This window comes from Amia ocellicauda, chromosome 2 (genome assembly GCF_036373705.1).
Source record: "Amia ocellicauda isolate fAmiCal2 chromosome 2, fAmiCal2.hap1, whole genome shotgun sequence".
NCBI lineage: Eukaryota > Metazoa > Chordata > Actinopteri > Amiiformes > Amiidae > Amia > Amia ocellicauda.
Genome location: NC_089851.1, coordinates 52333335 through 52356811, shown reverse-complemented (window position 1 = coordinate 52356811; position 23477 = coordinate 52333335). Strand labels below are relative to the sequence as shown.

General features: G+C 43.5%; 4 non-coding genes across 4 annotated transcripts; all 4 read left to right on the top strand.

The window, feature by feature from the left end:
• Positions 1-328: 328 nt before the first annotated feature.
• Positions 329-400, top strand: trnap-ugg (transfer RNA proline (anticodon UGG)). Its single transcript has one exon. It is a non-coding gene; the product is annotated as a tRNA-Pro (tRNA).
• Positions 401-2670: 2270 nt separating this feature from the next.
• trnap-ugg (transfer RNA proline (anticodon UGG)) lies at positions 2671-2742 on the top strand. The gene has a single exon. It is a non-coding gene; the product is annotated as a tRNA-Pro (tRNA).
• A 2869-nt stretch (positions 2743-5611) lies between these two features.
• Positions 5612-5683, top strand: trnap-ugg (transfer RNA proline (anticodon UGG)). Its single transcript has one exon. It is a non-coding gene; the product is annotated as a tRNA-Pro (tRNA).
• A 1093-nt stretch (positions 5684-6776) lies between these two features.
• On the top strand, positions 6777-6848 carry trnap-ugg (transfer RNA proline (anticodon UGG)). The gene has a single exon. It is a non-coding gene; the product is annotated as a tRNA-Pro (tRNA).
• The last annotated feature ends 16629 nt before the right edge of the window (positions 6849-23477 follow it).

Here is a 23477-nt window from a genome sequence, read left to right as displayed (position 1 = left end):
GTTGTTGTTGTTGAGGAGGAGGAGGAGGAGGACATGTAGTGTGTTGTTGAGGAGGAGGAGGACGAAATGTGGTTTGCCGGCTTGTTATGGAGACCTTTGCTGAACGTGTACTCCTGAGCTGCACCAAAGGAGAGGCATTCTTTTCAGTTGTTTGCGGGCCTGCTGAACAATGCTCTCAGTGCTGTCTCACTGGGGATGGCGTTACCATTCTGGAAAGACACGTCAGCGCTACAGTCCATGCTATCAGTCAGTGAGCGTAGGTCTCCCGGTCTGCCCCAAAGCAGTTACGCGCTTGCCCAGCAGAAACTGTGACATTGTCAGATAACTTGGCTCGTTGGTCTAGGGGTATGATTCTCGCTTTGGGTGCGAGAGGTCCCGGGTTCAACTCCCGGACGAGCCCGCTTGGCCCTGCTTTGCATTCTCTGAAGCATTCGTTTGTTCTCTCTCGATGCTTGGCTTCTGGGCTCCTCTGCACCAGGGAGGTCTTTCAACCTCAGATACTGTTGGCTGTGTAGCTGATGGGAAATCAGACTGTCATCTGTGTGTTTTGTTTTCTTTAAAGAAAATGTGTATTTTACAAGTTCGTTGTTGTTGTTGAGGAGGAGGAGGACATGTAGTGTGTTGTTGAGGAGGAGGAGGACGAAATGTGGTTTGCCGGCTTGTTATGGAGACCTTTGCTGAACGTGTACTCCTGAGCTGCACCAAAGGAGAGGCATTCTTTTCAGTTGTTTGCGGGCCTGCTGAACCATGCTCTCAGTGCTGTCTCACTGGGGATACGGTTACCGTACTGGAAAGACACTTCAGCGCTACAGTCCATGCTATCAGTCAGTGAGCGTAGGTCTCCCGGTCTGCCCCAAAGCAGTTACGCGCTTGCCCAGCAGAAACTGCGACACCCTCCGTTAACTTGGCTCGTTGGTCTAGGGGTATGATTCTTGCTGAGGGTGTGAGAGGCCCTGGGTTCAACTCCAGGATGAGCCCACTTGGCCCCACTTTGCAGTCACCGAAGTGTTTGTTCGTTTGCTCTTGAAGGCTGGCTTCTTGGCTCCTCTGCACAAGGGAGGGCTATCGACCTCAGATACTGTTGCCTGTAAAGCTGATGGGAAATCAGACTGTCATCTGTGTGTTTTGTTTTCTTTAAAGAAAATGTGTTTTTTACAAGTTCGTTGTTGTTGTTGAGGAGGAGGAGGACATGTAGTGTGTTGTTGAGGAGGAGGAGGACGAAATGTGGTTTGCCGGCTTGTTATGGAGACCTTTGCTGAACGTGTACTCCTGAGCTGCACCAAAGGAGAGGCATTCTTTTCAGTTGTTTGCGGGCCTGCTGAACCATGCTCTCAGTGCTGTCTCACTGGGGATACGGTTACCGTTCTGGAAAGACACTTCAGCGCTACAGTCCATGCTATCAGTCAGTGAGCGTAGGTCTCCCGGTCTGCCCCAAAGCAGTTACGCGCTTGCCCAGCAGAAACTGCGACACCCTCCGTTAACTTGGCTAGTTGGTCTAGGGGTATGATTCTTGTTGAGGGTGTGAGAGGCCCTGGGTTCAACTCCAGGACGAGCCCACTTGGCCCCACTTTGCAGTCACCGAAGTGTTTGTTCGTTTGCTCTTGAAGGCTGGCTTCTGGGCTCCTCTGCACAAGGGAGGGCTATCGACCTCAGATACTGTTGCCCGTATAGCTGATGGGAAATCAGACTGTCATCTGTGTGTTTTGTTTTCTTTAAAGAAAATGTGTTTTTTACAAGTTCGTTGTTGTTGTTGTTGTTGTTGTTGAGGAGGAGGAGGAGGACATGTAGTGTGTTGTTGAGGAGGAGGAGGACGAAATGTGGTTTGCCGGCTTGTTATGGAGACCTTTGCTGAACGTGTACTCCTGAGCTGCACCAAAGGAGAGGCATTCTTTTCAGTTGTTTGCGGGCCTGCTGAACCATGCTCTCAGTGCTGTCTCACTGGGGATACGGTTACCGTTCTGGAAAGACACGTCAGCGCTACAGTCCATGCTATCAGTCAGTGAGCGTAGGTCTCCCGGTCTGCCCCAAAGCAGTTACGCGCTTGCCCAGCAGAAACTGCGACACTCTCCGTTAACTTGGCTCGTTGGTCTAGGGGTATGATTCTTGCTGAGGGTGTGAGAGGCCCTGGGTTCAACTCCAGGACGAGCCCACTTGGCCCCACTTTGCAGTCACCGAAGTGTTTGTTCGTTTGCTCTTGAAGGCTGGCTTCTGGGCTCCTCTGCACAAGGGAGGGCTATCGACCTCAGATACTGTTGCCTGTAAAGCTGATGGGAAATCAGACTGTCATCTGTGTGTTTTGTTTTCTTTAAAGAAAATGTGTTTTTTACAAGTTCGTTGTTGTTGTTGTTGTTGTTGTTGAGGAGGAGGTGGAGGACATGTAGTGTGTTGTTGAGGAGGAGGAGGACGAAATGTGGTTTGCCGGCTTGTTATGGAGACCTTTGCTGAACGTGTACTCCTGAGCTGCACCAAAGGAGAGGCATTCTTTTCAGTTGTTTGCGGGCCTGCTGAACCATGCTCTCAGTGCTGTCTCACTGGGGATGGCGTTACCATTCTGGAAAGACACGTCAGCGCTACAGTCCATGCTATCAGTCAGTGAGCGTAGGTCTCCCGGTCTGCCCCAAAGCAGTTACGCGCTTGCCCAGCAGAAACTGTGACACTGTCAGATAACTTGGCTCGTTGGTCTAGGGGTATGATTCTCGCTTTGGGTGCGAGAGGTCCCGGGTTCAACTCCCGGACGAGCCCGCTTGGCCCTGCTTTGCATTCTCTGAAGCATTCGTTTGTTCTCTCTCGATGCTTGGCTTCTGGGCTCCTCTGCACCAGGGAGGTCTTTCAACCTCAGATACTGTTGGCTGTGTAGCTGATGGGAAATCAGACTGTCATCTGTGTGTTTTGTTTTCTTTAAAGAAAATGTGTATTTTACAAGTTCGTTGTTGTTGTTGAGGAGGAGGAGGACATGTAGTGTGTTGTTGAGGAGGAGGAGGACGAAATGTGGTTTGCCGGCTTGTTATGGAGACCTTTGCTGAACGTGTACTCCTGAGCTGCACCAAAGGAGAGGCATTCTTTTCAGTTGTTTGCGGGCCTGCTGAACCATGCTCTCAGTGCTGTCTCACTGGGGATACGGTTACCGTTCTGGAAAGACACGTCAGCGCTACAGTCCATGCTATCAGTCAGTGAGCGTAGGTCTCCCGGTCTGCCCCAAAGCAGTTACGCGCTTGCCCAGCAGAAACTGCAACACCCTCCGTTAACTTGGCTCGTTGGTCTAGGGGTATGATTCTTGCTGAGGGTGTGAGAGGCCCTGGGTTCAACTCCAGGACGAGCCCACTTGGCCCCACTTTGCAGTCACCGAAGTCTTTGTTCGTTTGCTCTTGAAGGCTGGCTTCTGGGCTCCTCTGCACAAGAGAGGGCTATCGACCTCAGATACTGTTGCCCGTATAGCTGATGGGAAATCAGACTGTCATCTGTGTGTTTTGTTTTCTTTAAAGAAAATGTGTTTTTTACAAGTTCGTTGTTGTTGTTGTTGTTGTTGTTGAGGAGGAGGTGGAGGACATGTAGTGTGTTGTTGAGGAGGAGGAGGACGAAATGTGGTTTGCCGGCTTGTTATGGAGACCTTTGCTGAACGTGTACTCCTGAGCTGCACCAAAGGAGAGGCATTCTTTTCAGTTGTTTGCGGGCCTGCTGAACCATGCTCTCAGTGCTGTCTCACTGGGGATGGCGTTACCATTCTGGAAAGACACGTCAGCGCTACAGTCCATGCTATCAGTCAGTGAGCGTAGGTCTCCCGGTCTGCCCCAAAGCAGTTACGCGCTTGCCCAGCAGAAACTGCGACACCCTCCGTTAACTTGGCTCGTTGGTCTAGGGGTATGATTCTTGCTGAGGTTGTGAGAGGCCCTGGGTTCAACTCCAGGACGAGCCAACTTGGCCCCACTTTGCAGTCACCGAAGTGTTTGTTCGTTTGCTCTTGAAGGCTGGCTTCTGGGCTCCTCTGCACAAGGGAGGGCTATCGACCTCAGATACTGTTGCCTGTAAAGCTGATGGGAAATCAGACTGTCATCTGTGTGTTTTGTTTTCTTTAAAGAAAATGTGTTTTTTACAAGTTCGTTGTTGTTGTTGTTGTTGAGGAGGAGGAGGTGGAGGACATGTAGTGTGTTGTTGAGGAGGAGGAGGACGAAATGTGGTTTGCCGGCTTGTTATGGAGACCTTTGCTGAACGTGTACTCCTGAGCTGCACCAAAGGAGAGGCATTCTTTTCAGTTGTTTGCGGGCCTGCTGAACCATGCTCTCAGTGCTGTCTCACTGGGGATACGGTTACCGTTCTGGAAAGACACGTCAGCGCTACAGTCCATGCTATCAGTCAGTGAGCGTAGGTCTCCCGGTCTGCCCCAAAGCAGTTACGCGCTTGCCCAGCAGAAACTGCGACACCCTCCGTTAACTTGGCTCGTTGGTCTAGGGGTATGATTCTTGCTGAGGGTGTGAGAGGCCCTGGGTTCAACTCCAGGACGAGCCCACTTGGCCCCACTTTGCAGTCACCGAAGTGTTTGTTCGTTTGCTCTTGAAGGCTGGCTTCTGGGCTCCTCTGCACAAGAGAGGGCTATCGACCTCAGATACTGTTGCCCGTATAGCTGATGGGAAATCAGACTGTCATCTGTGTGTTTTGTTTTCTTTAAAGAAAATGTGTTTTTTACAAGTTCGTTGTTGTTGTTGTTGTTGTTGTTGAGGAGGAGGTGGAGGACATGTAGTGTGTTGTTGAGGAGGAGGAGGACGAAATGTGGTTTGCCGGCTTGTTATGGAGACCTTTGCTGAACGTGTACTCCTGAGCTGCACCAAAGGAGAGGCATTCTTTTCAGTTGTTTGCGGGCCTGCTGAACCATGCTCTCAGTGCTGTCTCACTGGGGATGGCGTTACCATTCTGGAAAGACACGTCAGCGCTACAGTCCATGCTATCAGTCAGTGAGCGTAGGTCTCCCGGTCTGCCCCAAAGCAGTTACGCGCTTGCCCAGCAGAAACTGCGACACCCTCCGTTAACTTGGCTCGTTGGTCTAGGGGTATGATTCTTGCTGAGGTTGTGAGAGGCCCTGGGTTCAACTCCAGGACGAGCCCACTTGGCCCCACTTTGCAGTCACCGAAGTGTTTGTTCGTTTGCTCTTGAAGGCTGGCTTCTGGGCTCCTCTGCACAAGGGAGGGCTATCGACCTCAGATACTGTTGCCTGTAAAGCTGATGGGAAATCAGACTGTCATCTGTGTGTTTTGTTTTCTTTAAAGAAAATGTGTTTTTTACAAGTTCGTTGTTGTTGTTGTTGTTGAGGAGGAGGAGGAGGACATGTAGTGTGTTGTTGAGGAGGAGGAGGACGAAATGTGGTTTGCCGGCTTGTTATGGAGACCTTTGCTGAACGTGTACTCCTGAGCTGCACCAAAGGAGAGGCATTATTTTCAGTTGTTTGCGGGCCTGCTGAACAATGCTCTCAGTGCTGTCTCACTGGGGATGGCGTTACCATTCTGGAAAGACACGTCAGCGCTACAGTCCATGCTATCAGTCAGTGAGCGTAGGTCTCCCGGTCTGCCCCAAAGCAGTTACGCGCTTGCCCAGCAGAAACTGTGACACTGTCAGATAACTTGGCTCGTTGGTCTAGGGGTATGATTCTCGCTTTGGGTGCGAGAGGTCCCGGGTTCAACTCCCGGACGAGCCCGCTTGGCCCTGCTTTGCATTCTCTGAAGCATTCGTTTGTTCTCTCTCGATGCTTGGCTTCTGGGCTCCTCTGCACCAGGGAGGTCTTTCAACCTCAGATACTGTTGGCTGTGTAGCTGATGGGAAATCAGACTGTCATCTGTGTGTTTTGTTTTCTTTAAAGAAAATGTGTATTTTACAAGTTCGTTGTTGTTGTTGAGGAGGAGGAGGACATGTAGTGTGTTGTTGAGGAGGAGGAGGACGAAATGTGGTTTGCCGGCTTGTTATGGAGACCTTTGCTGAACGTGTACTCCTGAGCTGCACCAAAGGAGAGGCATTCTTTTCAGTTGTTTGCGGGCCTGCTGAACCATGCTCTCAGTGCTGTCTCACTGGGGATGGCGTTACCATTCTGGAAAGACACGTCAGCGCTACAGTCCATGCTATCAGTCAGTGAGCGTAGGTCTCCCGGTCTGCCCCAAAGCAGTTACGCGCTTGCCCAGCAGAAACTGCGACACCCTCCGTTAACTTGGCTCGTTGGTCTAGGGGTATGATTCTTGCTGAGGTTGTGAGAGGCCCTGGGTTCAACTCCAGGACGAGCCCACTTGGCCCCACTTTGCAGTCACCGAAGTGTTTGTTCGTTTGCTCTTGAAGGCTGGCTTCTGGGCTCCTCTGCACAAGGGAGGGCTATCGACCTCAGATACTGTTGCCTGTAAAGCTGATGGGAAATCAGACTGTCATCTGTGTGTTTTGTTTTCTTTAAAGAAAATGTGTTTTTTACAAGTTCGTTGTTGTTGTTGTTGTTGAGGAGGAGGAGGAGGACATGTAGTGTGTTGTTGAGGAGGAGGAGGACGAAATGTGGTTTGCCGGCTTGTTATGGAGACCTTTGCTGAACGTGTACTCCTGAGCTGCACCAAAGGAGAGGCATTCTTTTCAGTTGTTTGCGGGCCTGCTGAACAATGCTCTCAGTGCTGTCTCACTGGGGATGGCGTTACCATTCTGGAAAGACACGTCAGCGCTACAGTCCATGCTATCAGTCAGTGAGCGTAGGTCTCCCGGTCTGCCCCAAAGCAGTTACGCGCTTGCCCAGCAGAAACTGTGACACTGTCAGATAACTTGGCTCGTTGGTCTAGGGGTATGATTCTCGCTTTGGGTGCGAGAGGTCCCAGGTTCAACTCCCGGACGAGCCCGCTTGGCCCTGCTTTGCATTCTCTGAAGCATTCGTTTGTTCTCTCTCGATGCTTGGCTTCTGGGCTCCTCTGCACCAGGGAGGTCTTTCAACCTCAGATACTGTTGGCTGTGTAGCTGATGGGAAATCAGACTGTCATCTGTGTGTTTTGTTTTCTTTAAAGAAAATGTGTATTTTACAAGTTCGTTGTTGTTGTTGAGGAGGAGGAGGACATGTAGTGTGTTGTTGAGGAGGAGGAGGACGAAATGTGGTTTGCCGGCTTGTTATGGAGACCTTTGCTGAACGTGTACTCCTGAGCTGCACCAAAGGAGAGGCATTCTTTTCAGTTGTTTGCGGGCCTGCTGAACCATGCTCTCAGTGCTGTCTCACTGGGGATGGCGTTACCATTCTGGAAAGACACGTCAGCGCTACAGTCCATGCTATCAGTCAGTGAGCGTAGGTCTCCCGGTCTGCCCCTAAAGCAGTTACGCGCTTGCCCAGCAGAAACTGCGACACCCTCCGTTAACTTGGCTCGTTGGTCTAGGGGTATGATTCTTGCTTAGGGTGCGATAGGTCCCGGGTTCAACTCCTGGACGAGCCCCCTTGGCCCCGCTTTGCATTCTCTGAAGCATTCGTTTGTTCTGTCTCGATGCTTGGCTTCTGTGCTCCTCTGCACCAGGGAGGTCTTTCAACCTCAGATACTGTTGCCTGTATAGCTGATGGGAAATCAGACTGTCATCTGTGTGTTTTGTTTTCTTTAAAGAAAATGTGTATTTTACAAGTTCGTTGTTGTTGTTGTTGTTGTTGTTGTTGAGGAGGAGGAGGACATGTAGTGTGTTGTTGAGGAGGAGGAGGACGAAATGTGGTTTGCCGGCTTGTTATGGAGACCTTTGCTGAACGTGTACTCCTGAGCTGCACCAAAGGAGAGGTATGATTCTTGCTGAGGGTGTGAGAGGCCCTGGGTTCAACTCCAGGACGAGCCCACTTGGCCCCACTTTGCAGTCACCGAAGTGTTCGTTCGTTTGCTCTTGAAGGCTGGCTTCTGGGCTCCTCTGCACAAGGGAGGGCTATCGACCTCAGATACTGTTGCCTGTATAGCTGATGGGAAATCAGACTGTCATCTGTGTGTTTTGTTTTCTTTAAAGAAAATGTGTTTTTTACAAGTTTTTTACCCCTAATAATATAAATCAGATGAAAGCAAATTTTGACAAAATCGGAAGAGTTTTCATGTTGAAGTTCCCCCTCTTGTGGTCAAATATGTTGAAGTATAAGCCAGTATTAATCTCAAAAAGTCAACTACCCTGATTTGATTTCAATATATCATTTTTAATTAAATTAGTTTAATAATATAAATAGCTCTGGTATCATAATAAATGAGTAAACACTTTATTCTACAAGTCTCATTTGTGTACTTGTATAGCATAGAACTGCTGCAGCTTTTCAATTCGCAGTAATCATCCGAACCTCATTTAGTAGCTTAATTTCTGTTTCATTTGGTTGTCACATTGATTACCGATGTGCACGTTATATATAATTATGGCTTGTAAATGCAATGTTTTATACACTGTAAAAAATTTATCATGGGTCTAATTGTTTTTACGTAATAATTAAAAATAATGTGTACATTTTATTAATGAAATTGTGGTTTAGTGTTTGATACAAAATATTGAGAAGATTTCACTAATAGAACCAAGAGATACATTTTCCTCTTTTATTTAAGGACATTTCTGCAATTTTAAGGCTTAAGAGAATTAGTTCAATTTTAGTTGTCTCATGTCGATGCCTATTCTGACGAGCTGATGAGTTGAAACAGGTGTCTTAAATTAACAAAATCCAATATTCCACAAAAAGTGTGACAGGTAAAATGTCTTTCTCTCTAGAGATCAGTATGGATTGAAAGGTTTGTTTGATGTTGGCTTGAGAAAGAATAGCCAAAAGAGAGAGAGATAGATAGATAGATAGATAGATAGATAGAATTAGATAAGTGCTGATTGGCTCGCAAATAGAACCTTATAGTACGAAGTTTGAGTTCAACTTTGTAGACAGAACCTTTTTGTTTTCTAATTAAAAAGTCCAAAAATGTACACAACTTAAAAAAAAGTCACATAATGTAAATAAGTTGTCACAGAATAAGAATATGTGAATAACTCAATTTTGTCAAAAATGTCAGATAGAACCTTATAATTCCAAGGGGATGAACCTGAACAATACTTTTTTACAATTAAATTGTCTAAAACTACTGTGAAAATATTTAACACAAATAAGACTTTTGTCAGCCACTATATTAAGAAAGGTAACATTTTATTTTGGTGGTCCACTTTAGAAATTCTACTGAGTATAAGTAACTTTGCAACTACGTGTTAACGTAATCTATTAACCCAAACCTAACAGTTTACTTGCAGTCTACTAATACTCTAATGAGAGTAGTTACTTACAGTTAGTAGAATGTCTAAAGTGGACCATCGAAATAGTGTAACCAAAAAAAAAATGTAGGTTATATCTTTCAGTCCTCAAACCCAAAAGGCGTGATGTAAGGCAGAGTGTAATTTCATTTATATGTAACAGAGAGCAGCTAGTAAGAGCTGTGTGAGTAAACCTCACTCCACTTGGCCTCAAGAGGTGCCCCAGTGACTGATGCTAGAGGCTATGATCTTTAGCGTCCTTGTTAGTGCACCCACCTCCAATGCCGGTGAAGCTGGTTCGAATTCTGCTTGGAGCGGTGCAAGTAGGACCAGTTACATTTACAGATTGGGATCAACATCAGTGTTAAGGTGCAAAGCTTCAGTTGAAGCAACCCTTCGGATCCCAGTGAATCAGGCACCCCAGTGAGCGCTTCCAGTAACAGTTTAGACTCTCAGCAGGAGACAGGCCCGGGAAATAAAGTCACTGACACAATGTCAGTTTGTTTATCTTCGTTTATTGAAAGTTTCACACAGCCTTTTATACATCTACAAGCAATATTTCATAGGTGGTTCGGGGCAGTCCCGAACCTGAATGAAATTTTCTTTGCATATGTCCCAGGGCAGTTCCGAGACACAGGAAGAAATAATTGATAAGGTATTCTTTATAATTGGGAAAACAACTTTACCCCAACAATCAGAATAAGTAAACTGAAAATTAGAATTAATGTGGGGGCTGTTTTACATTCTGAATGCACTATATTCCTCATGTAAACATGGTTAATTTGCAGTTTTCCCCCCTACACTGGTGTCACCAAATGTATTTTTTTTCTTTACCCTGAATACACCCTCTGTCATTGGTGAAACTATATTTGAGCTTGTTATTTTGACAGTGTGTGCCGTCCACTGAAACATATTTTTTTGTTTTAGTGTTTACAAAGAAATTTAGAATTTTAAGCTGTTATAAGAAAAATGTTTCAAAATGTTTGTTTACAACCGTACACAAATAAACTTTATAATTATGGACAGATATATAATGATAGAGAGACAGACAAGATAAAAATACTTATTTAATGGTTGTTTTACAGTGCAACAATACAGATGTACAGCAAGATCTCCTGCCGCAAATAATGAAAATTGCCATCTGCAAGAGGGATGATCAGGAGGACGTCAGCATCATCTTGGAGGGGGTGCAAGTCATGGCTGGCTTGGAAAATCTGTCTAGAGCCTGTGCTGTTTTTCTTGGACTGACGTATGCACTAAACCTCACCTACTCGAAAGAACTGAGGCACACATTTGAGGCCTTTCAGAAGCTCTTCTTAGAACTGGATGTGTGCAAGTTTTCCCCCAAATTACTAACACTTAAAAACAAACTCATGTCTTAGATTGAGAGACAAAGCATTATTATCAAGTTCTGGTGGAAAAAAAACTGCACTGATTGAGCGTTTGATACTGTTCTACATGATTGTTGTTCATACAATCTTTTAGCTAGTATAAATGGTTTTATACATTTTGCTACAAGTTGTTATTTGTATGCACATGTTTTTGTGTAACAAAATGATGTTTCTCAATGACATGGGAAATGTAAACTTTTTTTTTTCATGTCTTAAAACTGCTGCTTACATTTTATATATATTTGTTATTTATGGTTACAGTCCAAAAAGACAATAAAAGCATGTTTGTCAACAAAAACTGCATTTTGTATTCATTATTATCTTAACCTGAAAAAGGCAGTACATTTTATAATTAAGTCATTTTAATTAATACAAATGAGTAAATTTTACTTGATTAATTTGTGAGAAAACATACAATAAAAAAGATTAAATTAAATTCATTGTGTGCCATAGACTAAATAATTTAGGAAATTTTACTTAATTTATTCGGGTAGATTTCGCAAAAAAACTAAACCTTAAAAAATATGTGTAATAATGTTACCATAATTTTTTAAAGTAGATTGCATGTAACATTTTTTACAGTGTACAATTCCAGCTTGTAAAAGCAATGTTTTTCATAAAGCGGGAAATATGTCCAATTACTAATATCAAGCGCCTCAATGAGCAGGTCCATTTATTCGATTGTAGCTCGCACAGTAAACGTCTTATGTTCGCCCTTTCAATTATATTGAATAGAGCCAGCGATTCTGCACAGTTCAGTATACAACATGTCACCATAAGTTACGATTTCACTGAGATAGAAGAGCACAAAATCGCCCCCGTGTTGCATCGTTAACTATTTAACCAGGAACTGATGCATGGATCCAGCCAATCTCAGTTTGAAATGATGTTCAGTTGAAAGCAATAATCCACCACTACAGATTCAGCAACATCACCGCTCTTGTACCACTGTTGATTTTCATGTATTTATTTTACATAATGTGTATTTATGTTTCATGTGAATCACATTTAATCCAATTTTTTAGTTTCACATTTGTTTTCTCTTGCTTCTCTTCAAGGTTTCTCTACATCTGAAATAATCCCTAATTTAAACACATCTCAATTTACACTATTTGTATTTGCAGACAGAAGTGTCTGTGTGTTTAAAATAATAGTTTCCACTCTAATACTGTTGCAAGTGACTGATAGTGTTTTGTTGTTACGATGTACATGCCCAAGATGACCGCTTCATTTTTTTTTATCTCAGTGCTGTTTGTGGTATATGCTGCTACCAGTGGTGACAGTGTGTTATTGCAGGCTTAAAATTGAACAAAATGTACAGTAAGTCAAAATATTTTGTTCATTACTGCTATGTTTCTTCATGTAGGAATTGTCTTTTAGGATATGTGTAGAACACAGTCCAAAGATACTGTATACCAAAGCACACATCAGCCAGTATAAGGGTTTATGAGAAATCGAGGCATAATCCAAGATTGTTGCCACACTGTGTGACTTATCAATGCTTGGTAATACACATTTCAAGTACTAACATCAGAGTAGTAATGATGGTACTTTATGTCAAAGTGACAGGTGGCCCCGCCCCTACCCAGAAGCCCCATCGGCTGGGAAACCCGCCTTACCCAGAAGCCTCACGGGCCATGAAGCCCCTCCTTACCCAGAAGCCCAATGGGCCAGGAAGCTCCTCCTTACCCTGTACCCTTTGATCCTCTCCAGTCAGCCATCTTGTAAGAATACAGGTTTTACCCTTTGACCCTCTCCTGTCAGCCATCTTGTTTGGATGACCGTGATCTTGTTAGGATGGCAGCCATCTTGTTTGGATGACCTCCATCTTGTTAGGATGACAGGCATTTTGGAAAGGGCACAGGTCATCTTGACAAGTGTTCGCCGCCATCTCACCCTGATGGTGTATGTGTGTGTGTGTGTGTGTGTGTGTGTGTGTAATGTTTAAGAGTTTAAACTTATTATTATTTGTGTTAGGTTATGTTTTATGATTAGGTTTGGTACGATAAGTTGTTACCAAAATAAAATACATTAAAATAAGAAGAGAACAACAACATAAAGTTTTAATAAAAAAGTATTTTAAACTGTGTTTAGTGATGTGCATGTGATGATTTTAGGTTATATATTTTATGATTGTTTTTGGGGTGGTATAAAATAAAATAAATTAAATTAGAAAAAGAGAACAAAATAAAGTTTTGATCAAAAAAGTACTTACCCAGAGTGGAATTCCAACCCACACAGACATACATCTATTAGATCTTAAGTCCAATGCCTTAACCACTCAGCCACCTGGGTGTTACTATTTGGTATAAGTTACTAAGTTGAAGGGTGTATTCATTAATCACGAGAAAATGAACCATGAAGAGAGATTAAAAGAGATCTATTATACGCCTAAAGAAGCCGGTCGTTTTGGAGGACTCGATACACTGCTGAGAAGTGCCAGAGCAAAGGGTGACCGTATAAAAAGAGAACATGTTTCACAATGGTTATCGGATCAATATACATACACAGTGCACAGACCAGCGCGGGTGAGGTTTAAGAGGAACTTGACACTGGTACAAGACATTGACTGGCAATGGCAGGCAGACCTGGTGGAAATGGGTCAGTTCTCAAAGTTCAACAACGGTATGAAATACATTCTAACCTGTATAGATGTGTTGTCCAAATACGCCTGGGCAGTACCATTAAAAAACAAAACGGGTCAGCAAGTGTGTGCCGCCTTTAAAAGAATATTCACCCAAGGGCGCGTTCCAAAGAAACTGCAGACAGATCAGGGGAAAGAATTCCTCAACCATGGTTTTCAAAGTCTTCTCAAGCAATACCAAATTGTACATTTTGTGACAAATAGTAAAGTGAAAGCCAGTGTGGTAGAGAGATTCAATAGGACTATAAAATCGAAAATGTGGAAGTACTTTAGAGCTGTTTCACAGTTACAATCACACATTCCATAGAACTGTCAAGGAACGACCAGTAGATGTCACCCATGACAATGCCCTGAGGGTGTGGAGGACTGTGTATGGGTCATTTGTAAAAAGCAAACCTTCAAAATTTAAGTTTAAAGAAGGTGATCATGTGAGGGTGTCGAGAATAAAAGGGAAATTTGAAAAGGGGTATGAGCAAACATTCACAGATGAAATATTCATAGTTAAAAAATGTGTGCCTGGATTAAGGCCTATTTACAAACTAAAAGATTATGCTGGTGACGACATAAAAGGTCAGTTTTACACCGAAGAGTTACAAAAGATAAACCCAAATGGTGACAGAGTCTATCGAATACAGAAAATTTTAGACTCCAGAGGCCGTGGCCGGGGTAAACAAGTTTTAGTCAAATGGCTGAGTTGGGGAGTTAAATTTAATAGTTGGATCAAAGCTTCAGAGGTGAAAGACATAGCCCCGGGGGTTGTGAGAGGATAAAAAATGAGTGAAAATGGATTTTACCTGACTTTTACCAGTAATGCCTCGGAGACACTATTTCCTAACAACAAGAGCTCCAACTTCACTGACCATCTAGCCAAATCCATCGATCTACCAGGTAAATGGGAGGTAGGGATGGTGGAGATGCACTACCCCATGACCATCAATACGTTTGACAGGAAACAGAGCTTTGAATTGCATTCTGAGACAACCGATACAAACTGATATTATGAAATATCACAAGGCTACTATAAAAACATTGATGTATTGTTAACAGCCATGAATAATGCTGTCAAGGCCGTCCCCACATTGCCCAAGGTATACTTTCAATACAACTATATTAGAAGCGTGAGGCTTTTCAGGGATTCGACTTTATTGTTTTTTACCACGGGCCAGCTAGCACATGTCTTGGGGTTCATTCCCGAGAAGGGGGGGGGGGGGGGGAATCGCCCCAGCCTGCGGATATTACAGCGGGTTTTAACCACATGTATGTTTATACCGATATAATTGAACACCAACTAGTGGGTGACATGTATGCCCCGCTTCTGCGCTGTATACCTAAAAAAGGGGAAGAAGGCAAGTTTGTTACGCTGTTATATGATAAGCTCCACTATGTCCCCCTGAGCATGGATGAATTCGACACCATCAGCACTGAAATAAAGACTGACCAGAACGGACATGTGACATTCGCATACGGCAAGGTGATAGTGAAGTTGCATTTCCAACCTGTTAGATACAACCACTTTTAAATCATGGTGATTGTTAAAAACTATGGAGACCCGCACATGTATAGGAACTACTACAAGTATCAGGCGGGTAACGGCCTCCCCGGTTTCGCCGGGATGCCAGTACAATACGGTGCGGGGGTAGCTGGTAGCTATGCCTTTTCTGAGACGCGGATTAGAAATTGTCAAACCACACGTCAAATTGGCTGCCAGAAACATAGCTAAAGATGTGGTCGGGCAGGTTACAAGTGCGGTGGCCAGTAGAATTCATGCTCCGAAAGGTCAGGAGAGGCATTAAAAGGAAAAGAACGACACCACTGGGGCTCACAGGACCGCCGGCCCCTGTTAAAAGGACTATACAGAAGAAACACAATCATAAGAGAAACGGGGCTGGTAAGAAAAGGAGCTCCAGGCAACAACATCGCGGGGATATATTTTAAACATGGCTTTCGTTCACTGCAGTTCTGAGGAGTGCACCAAATCTGAACTGGACCTTTTTCAGCTGGTGCCCACACAGACCAGCATTGAGAAGAGTTTCTATGTGTAGGTGCCCCCCCTCACAGCGCTCTCTGACAGTGCCCCACTGGAATTCTACATCACTGGAAACGGAGAGGACTATCTAGATCTGAACAACACGATCATCTACCTGACTTGTAAAATTACTAAGCATGATGGCACTGATCTGGCCCAGGATGATCGGGTGGGCCTGGTAAATTACCCCGTGGCCTCCCTTTTCAGCCAGGTCGACATCACAATCGGTGACAGACTTATTAGCCAGAGCAACAACTGTTATCCATACAGGGCTATAATAGAATCCATTCTCAACTACAGTGAAAGCACTTTGAACACACAGTACTCAGCAGGCCTTTTTGTCAAGGACACAGCCGGCCAGCATGAAGTAACCGCACTGAACGGGACAAACCTGGGGTTCAGAAATAGAGCGGCCTATACAGCAGGAAGCCGAAAACTAGAATTGTTGGGTTGTATTCATGCAGACATGTTTTTTCAAGACAAATTAGTGCTGAACGGCGTTGATATAAAAATTCAACTCACCCGTAACAGAGAAGCGTTCTGTCTCATGAGCAACGCTGAGGATTTCAAACTGTCGGTTCTCTCAGCAGCTGTGTTTGTGAAGAGGGTCCGGGTGGCCCCCGCTGTCAGGCTGGGTCATGCCGATGTGCTGCAGGTGGCTAATGCAAAATACCCTGTAGATCGGGTTCATATGAAAGTGTTCAGTCTGGCCAGAGGAAGCAGGGTCTGCAACCAGGAAAATGTGTTTCTGGGACAATTGGCTAAAATAATAGCAATTGGTTTTGTGGATAAACCCCTTCTACTTTAAACATTGTGATATTAATTTCCTGGCCCTGTAAGTAGATGGGGAGCAGATCCCTACTAAACCGCTACAACCGGATTTCGCAAATGATAACTTTAACCTGGTGGAAACAGCCGGAAAGCACCTCAAAGACAAGCCTCTGGTAGTGGACTGTAAGGAGTTTGCCAGAGGTTACACACTGTTTGCATTTAACCTCAGCCCGGATCAAGAGTGCACTGGGCACTATTCGCTCATAAAAACAGGGAACCTGAGAGCAGAAATTAGTTTTGCCCAGCCATTACCAACCACCGTGAACATGATAGTGTATGCTGTTTTTGACAACATTGTTGAAATTAACATTAATCATTATTAAGATAAGTCCTTTACGACTACAGTTGAAAAACGATTGCCTTGTGGCTTTCAATACTCTGGTCATGAATACGCAACAGATTGGGGCCATCATGACTAAGGACAGTTACACAACAGACTATTTTCTGGGTGTGTTTCCATCTGACAAGCTCCCCAAACGGTCAGGAGTCCACAGGCCGGCCTGTTTCGTCATCAACACACATCCGCATGACCGACCCGGGGAGCACTGGCTTGCTATCTATCTAGGAGGAGATGGGAAGGCCGAATTCTTTGATTCTTACGGATTCCCCCCCAATGCTCCTTATTTCCCTAAATCAATCATGTGTTTTTTAAACACAAACTCAGTGTTAACAGTGTTAACTCCAGACAGTTGCAGGATGCTTTATCCACAACATGTGGAAACCACTGTGTGTATTTTTTACAACAGCGTTGTAAGGGGCTAGCTTAAAATCAGATATTGGATTTGTATTCTGAAGATTTAATTAGTAATGCAGTTTGTGAAAATTTATAACAGGAGAACGAGACCTATGTATCTGTTTAAGCTTCATGTAAATGAGAATTGTCAGATGTGTAACCGAATGCATGATTTTAGGATCTGTCATAATTGCTAAATCAGTCATGAACAGAAATAAACAATGTTAGAACAGTGTATGAATAACACTATAGACACTATAGAATGATAGAATAATGCTTGTGTGTATGTTTGTGTGTGTGCGTTTAAGCTTAATGACGTGGCATTCTCATATATGTAACGCCTGCTAACCTGATAATAAAATATTATATACACATGAATTATGTTTATATGTAGTTAATAAATCCATACATACAAACACCATAGTTTATCACGCGTTACATTTTTTATTCAGCACACACAAAAACCAAATAAACTAAAACAGTGAAACACCACTGATAATGTTCTTTGACATACAAACACAATAATAATAATAATAATAATAATAATAATAATAATAATAATAATACATTTTTTATTATCAGAATCACACAAGGATTTAACATTTTACAGATAACATCAATGTATGTATTTCTATAGCCTATATATAAACAAACAACAACCAAAATAATAATACAAAAAATAAAACCATGAGGACCCGCTTTACAGAGACAGCCATGGTAATTTCCCAAACAGCCGATGCTTTTTAGCTGGCTGGTCTCTTTGTGGTGTTTCGGGTGGGGCAGCCGCCCCCTCCATCGAAATATCAAAGTCTGGTTCAGGAGAAATAGGATTTCTCTGTATAGACATAGAACTGTTTCTAGTAGGTGTTGTTTTCAGTTTCTCCAACACCTCCCTGTTTATTCTGTTAGACAGTACCGAACCGGGGATGTTAATCTCCGCCATCGCCATCATAAAACTGCCCCAGCCTTTGGGGGCTCTTCCTGTGGCCAGCGTGTGCGGCTGTGTGACAGCCCTAACCAGATCAATCACATGAGACCCACGAACAGGGCCCCCCTTGTACACAAATTCCCCATTCTCATTCCAGCTAGCTATAGAATTGTTGGACACCATTTCGGCATTTTTATTTTGCCTTTGTGGGATAGCGTCTAAAATATAATCGAAAACAGGCTCTGTGTGCGGTTTTTCGGCCGGGGTATCGGTGTCAGGCATCTGCAAAGTCAAAGTGGCTTTTTCAGATTCTGCCTGCCACGTCAGGGCCAAGTACCTCTGCAGCGCTTTGTCATATTCACCCAATTGAGAGCTTTGCAGAATATCTTTCATTTCACCATCCAATTTATATGTGGCTATTTTTCTGATGTCGTGTTCAACTGGAAAGTCCTCTTTAATTTGGCCCATCTGTTTCTGAGGTACTAGATACATTTTCTCAGTGAATTGCATTTTCATCTGGTCAGTAAGCCGGTAATGAGGGGAATGGCAATACTTAGCAAATTACTGATAAACCCCCCAGACTGATTCAATAGATTTCTCTTTCTCTTAACAGACACTGTCTTTTTACTAAGTGTTTTTATAATGTGGCCACTTTTCTTGAGTTTCTGAAATTGTTTAGCGCTCAAGCGGATGTTTCCTTTCAGTGTATTTAGAGCGATTTCTGACACGGCCTGTACCAGGTCGCTTCCAGCGGCGCACAGAATGGCCTTGTTGCGGCTTGGCTTTAACCAGCAGCTGCAGGAGAGCCAGTTTTCTCTTCATACGCAGTGACATACTGACAGCCAGAGTCACAGACAGCAAATGTGCTCAACGCTGGAAAACCAGCGGCTTTTACTTTCTTTGTTTTTTAAACACATAAACCACCGGGATGTCAGGGGGGAAAAGACCCGTCCTTAAACGGTATTCATCAGGGGTCTTTGACATGACATCGACAAATAAGTATCCGAAATACTTCTTGGTGGCATCTTCAAAAGCTTCCAAAAAATATTGAGATTTGCCTGGATACATCTGTCGAGCTAACGTTGTAATCTGTCATTTATCTCTCGGTCTTTTGCAGTGTTCTCATCTCAAAGTGCCAGTCACGTTTAACACGTACTATCCCCGGTTGCCGCAGTGCAATGTCTTTTATTTCACCATTTGCACCAGCCTACTTATCCGCATAGTCAAGTATCAAATCTTTTAGGCTATCGAAATTAATTTTCTCACTATTAGCCACGTTTAATGTGATACCCTTTACCTTGATACAGGCTTTCCCTCCTGAGAGCTTATATCCATAGGATTTAGGTGCTGTTGCAACAAACTCTGTAATGTGCTGATCCGGAGGCAGCTCACTTGTCAATTGACCCAGATAATCTCCTAACTTGGGGTCCCACTGTCCTGGCCTGCTTACATAAATGATTGAATCAGTGTCATAATACAAACAACGACCTTGTAATGAATCCAGAAGAGAGTACAGTTCTAACCTAGCATAGGCGGTGGTGAAACTGGCAATACAAATATTTACATTTGAAAGCTGTGTGTAGTGCTCTTTTCCCCGTTTCCAGGTGACACAGGCACATAAAATCATCGTCATCATCAATAAAATCACAAGACGGGACCTCGTGGTATGGGGCAAACACGTATTTAAATAATTCGTTGGGGTCTCTCACAATACTGGTGTTTTGTAAATCTGGTCGTTGTCCAAATTTTCCCCATAAAGAATTCAAAAACAGTTTTGAAATCTGTCTTTTGGCCGGATTCTTAGTAATGTTGTAATGGTCCAAGTGTACCCCCTCTCTGTCATGATACTCTCTGATGTAGTGTTCACGGTCTGTGTCATTTTTGCACCACTGGGGGTAGCCTGAAGCTTCTTGTTTGCCTTTTAAATGCGTTTTAATATATTCACTAAACAACGTGTTGGTCGAGTGCTTAAAGTGCCAGATCTCGTATATTTCTGCTATTCTGTAACCCTTATCTACAGCAGACAGCAGCTCTGGCATGCACCAGACACCGGTAAGCGCTCTCTGCTCGTCGCTGTGTGTGCAGGGGGGCCCTGCTGGGTGTCAGCGCACGTCCGACAGAGTGTAAAGAACAGTTTTTTACCAACTCTGGTCGGTAGCACAGGGAAAAACAACCTTCTAGGAGGGTAAACTTTGACTTTTGCGAGCCCAAAGTAATTTTGTAAATCTTCAAAGCCCTCGCATATTATATCCGGGTGACCAACGGGGTACAATTTGGTTTTATTTACAAACGGGTACAGACTGGTGAAATCATAGTAACGGAGTTCCTAGCCAGGTTTTGGTTGATAATACAGGGTCACTGCATTCGTCCACCCACCGAATAGAGACTCCCTGGGGTCTAAAGGCGCTGGTAACTGTGATTCGGAAATAAATGCCCTAACATCCTGGTCTTCATTCAGCATTGTCTTCCATTTGTGTTCCCACATCACTTTAACATCAAACCCTTGTAATTTTAAGAATTCGGTTTTATACATTGTCTTTTGATATAGCCAGCCGAATGTTGTTTTTGTCACACTGTTAACGTCATTTTCGCTATAACAGGTATCGCAACCATGAAAAAAACATCCATGGTACTCAAAAGCAGTGTACACACCGTTTATTACTGCAAAACCATCTAGATAGTACGGGCCAAATTTATGCTCACCACCCAGCTTTAGTGCGTGTTGTATACTGATGTTGTCTGTGTGTTCAGTATACATGAGCCACTGAATAGCGGGGGTCGAGAACCGCTTTTTCTGGTTGTGATAATTGTCATGGACTAATGCTATGGTCTGCGGTCTGAGAAACATGTACCGGTACATGGTCATACACACAGAGGCTAATGTGATGTACTGAAACGGGTCAAGACTGACTTTAATCAGGTCTGAATCAGGGTCAGACGGACACTTCAGACGTATCTGCTCTGTCATACTTAATATCTCGTTTCTAAATGTAGTACAAGCTTGTCTCAGTATGTCCACGTCCTGTCTACAATACCGCTTCAATTCATCGAGTTTGTGCTCATCGTACCATTCCTGAAACTGTGTTTTATCTGCACCCATCATGTAGTCTACCCCGTAAAATTGTTCAGCGGGTAAGGGTCCTACATAATTTTGGTTTGCGACCGTGTTAAAGAAGTGTGGGAAATGGCCTTTCTCACCCTCAAACCCCATTGCTTTTGGCATATTGCTCAGTTTCAGAGGCAAGAAATGTAATGAATCAATGAACCTGATGTTCAGAGCGGTCACTGTCATGCACATAATTTTACCTCCTTGTGTGATGAAGTGTGTAGCAACCTTTTCACGTATGAGCTCTCTAATGACCAAGTAGTTATCATAGCCTTTACCATTGTGTGAAATAAAAGTGTAGTTTTTAAAACACGTGTCAATGAAACATTTCACAAAGTCAGATAAGCAAGAATCCCCATAAAACTCCCATGTGCATTTGTTGTTTATGTGTGAGGCATAAACATAATTTGGGATGTGTGTCCTGTTTCTTGCATGCATTCAAAATCAAAGAAAATGTATTTTTCCGATTGTTTGGGGATGTTTATTACGCTCATGTAGCATACATGATTGTCAGGTGTCTGGATAACACTTTTACAGCACGGAAAGAGCTTTTCTTCGCAAGTGTGCATTATTGGGAGAAAAGTCCAGCACTCTGTACAGTAAAAGTGTTGAACACACTGAATCTCTTTGGTGGCAGCTTTAGCCTTGTGTCTCCTGAGACAGACACCACCTCTACAGAATATTTTACATACATCGCATCTGGTGATGGTCTCTTTAACCTCAAAACAGTGGGGGTCTAAACACGCTCTGCACAAATTCCGACACGTGTGACAATTTTTATGCCCATATACTGCGTGGCAATAATCACAGAAATAGTTAACACCTATAAATGTTCTGATGTTTAAAACCCCGTAGTAATGCTGTTTGTGAAGTAAAACAAACATCTGTGCATTCTTTCCCTTTCCACAGGCGGTACACACTGGCGGCAAAACATAAATTGTTACCTTGGTTTTTGAAATCAGTGAGGCATGCCCTTTTCTTGTCTATTATCTTGCAAAACAAAATACCTTTTATACGTCTCCGTACCCCACCTTGCATATTAGGATTTCGGTGTGACTTTGCAGTAAATTAGCTATGCTCTCTAGGAAATCTGTTTCATCCAGCTCCCCCAAATGTTGCCTCCTCTAACAGAAAGCATTATTTAATGACCCCGAGCTCAGTCTAAGCTGTACAAAATCATTAGGACCCACATTGTGTGATATTTCATTTAACAGCCCTTGCGCAGCACCAGTACGATTCTACCAGATCCAGATTCACAAACCTGAATTCTTCATAAAACTCCATTCCCCGGAACCTGTTAAGTTCCCGGTCATAGTGACGAATACGCTCCAAAAACACCCGAGGCGGGTCCCCGCCATCACCACCCTCAACCATTTGTTCAGCATTTTCATTATTCACCTCTAACATTGCTACATCACCACCCCCAATCTGATTATCATTATTATTCGCTTCTAATGCTTACCCATCAGACACGTGCAAATCTATATATTCCTGAATTTCCAAGTCTGGTTGGTTATTATTATCAGCTTCTAATGCTAATTCATCAGACACAATCAAATCAATATATTCCTGAATTTCCAAGTTTGCTGGGTGGTCATCAACCGCCACTGTGCTGTAATGGTGTCTGTGATCCTGCTAATTGTGACACATCCATTCTAGATTTAAGCCTACGCAGCATTCTTTTGGCTACATTAATATTCTTTATCAGTACTGCCGTGATACGTGCAGACCGAGTGTCTTTGTGTCTTACTTGTTTCATTATTTGTTAATTGCGGTTTTCACTCACAGTGTGACGATTCAGCAAACTCGATGTTATACCCTTTTTGTTTTACCACATTTGTCAAAACATGTATTTTTCTATGAGCTGTGTGTAAATCTTCTACCAGTTGCCAACAAATGTGACATATTTTACTAAACAACAGGGCCCTAGAATCATCAGAGGTCTGAATGCCTGTACAGGGTATTTGTTCACCTGACCTGTCTATCTCTTTATGCACACTCGGAGTGGGGTTAACTGTGCTATTTGTCTGCTTACCTCTTTTTACAGTAGCGGGCTGTCTTACTGCGTGCTTTTCTCTGAAACATGCACTCTACCTTCAAGATGGTTTAGTGACTTGTTAGAAAGTGTGGATGAGAAAATAATGCAAATAGTTGAGAAGGTTATAAAAAACAAGGCTTATCAAGTGTTTTACAAACATAAATAAAATACTGTTTGTGTCTGCTCTGCTTTTCTGTGCAATAAGACATTATATTAATTCATATATTTTTTCAGAGAAAGAAACCCCCGGGGCCCCTGGAATTACGTTTACGTGTTTGAGGAATCTATGTTTGAAGATGTCATCCTCACTCTAATAGCTCACAAGTTTGGTGATTTGTATGATACTGGTAATTCTGATGTGAAATCGCTAGTTGCTGATGTTGAAAAAACAGTGGCGTCCCTCCCCAATGTGCTCAAGAGAATGCTGTATAAAGAGACACATCCTGGTGAATCTGCTTTTACATCTGTCCAAAAAGTTCTGCACAGTTCTTTTGGAAATACTATCCCTATCATGACCAAACCCAATTTCTACACTGTGCTAGACAGAATAGT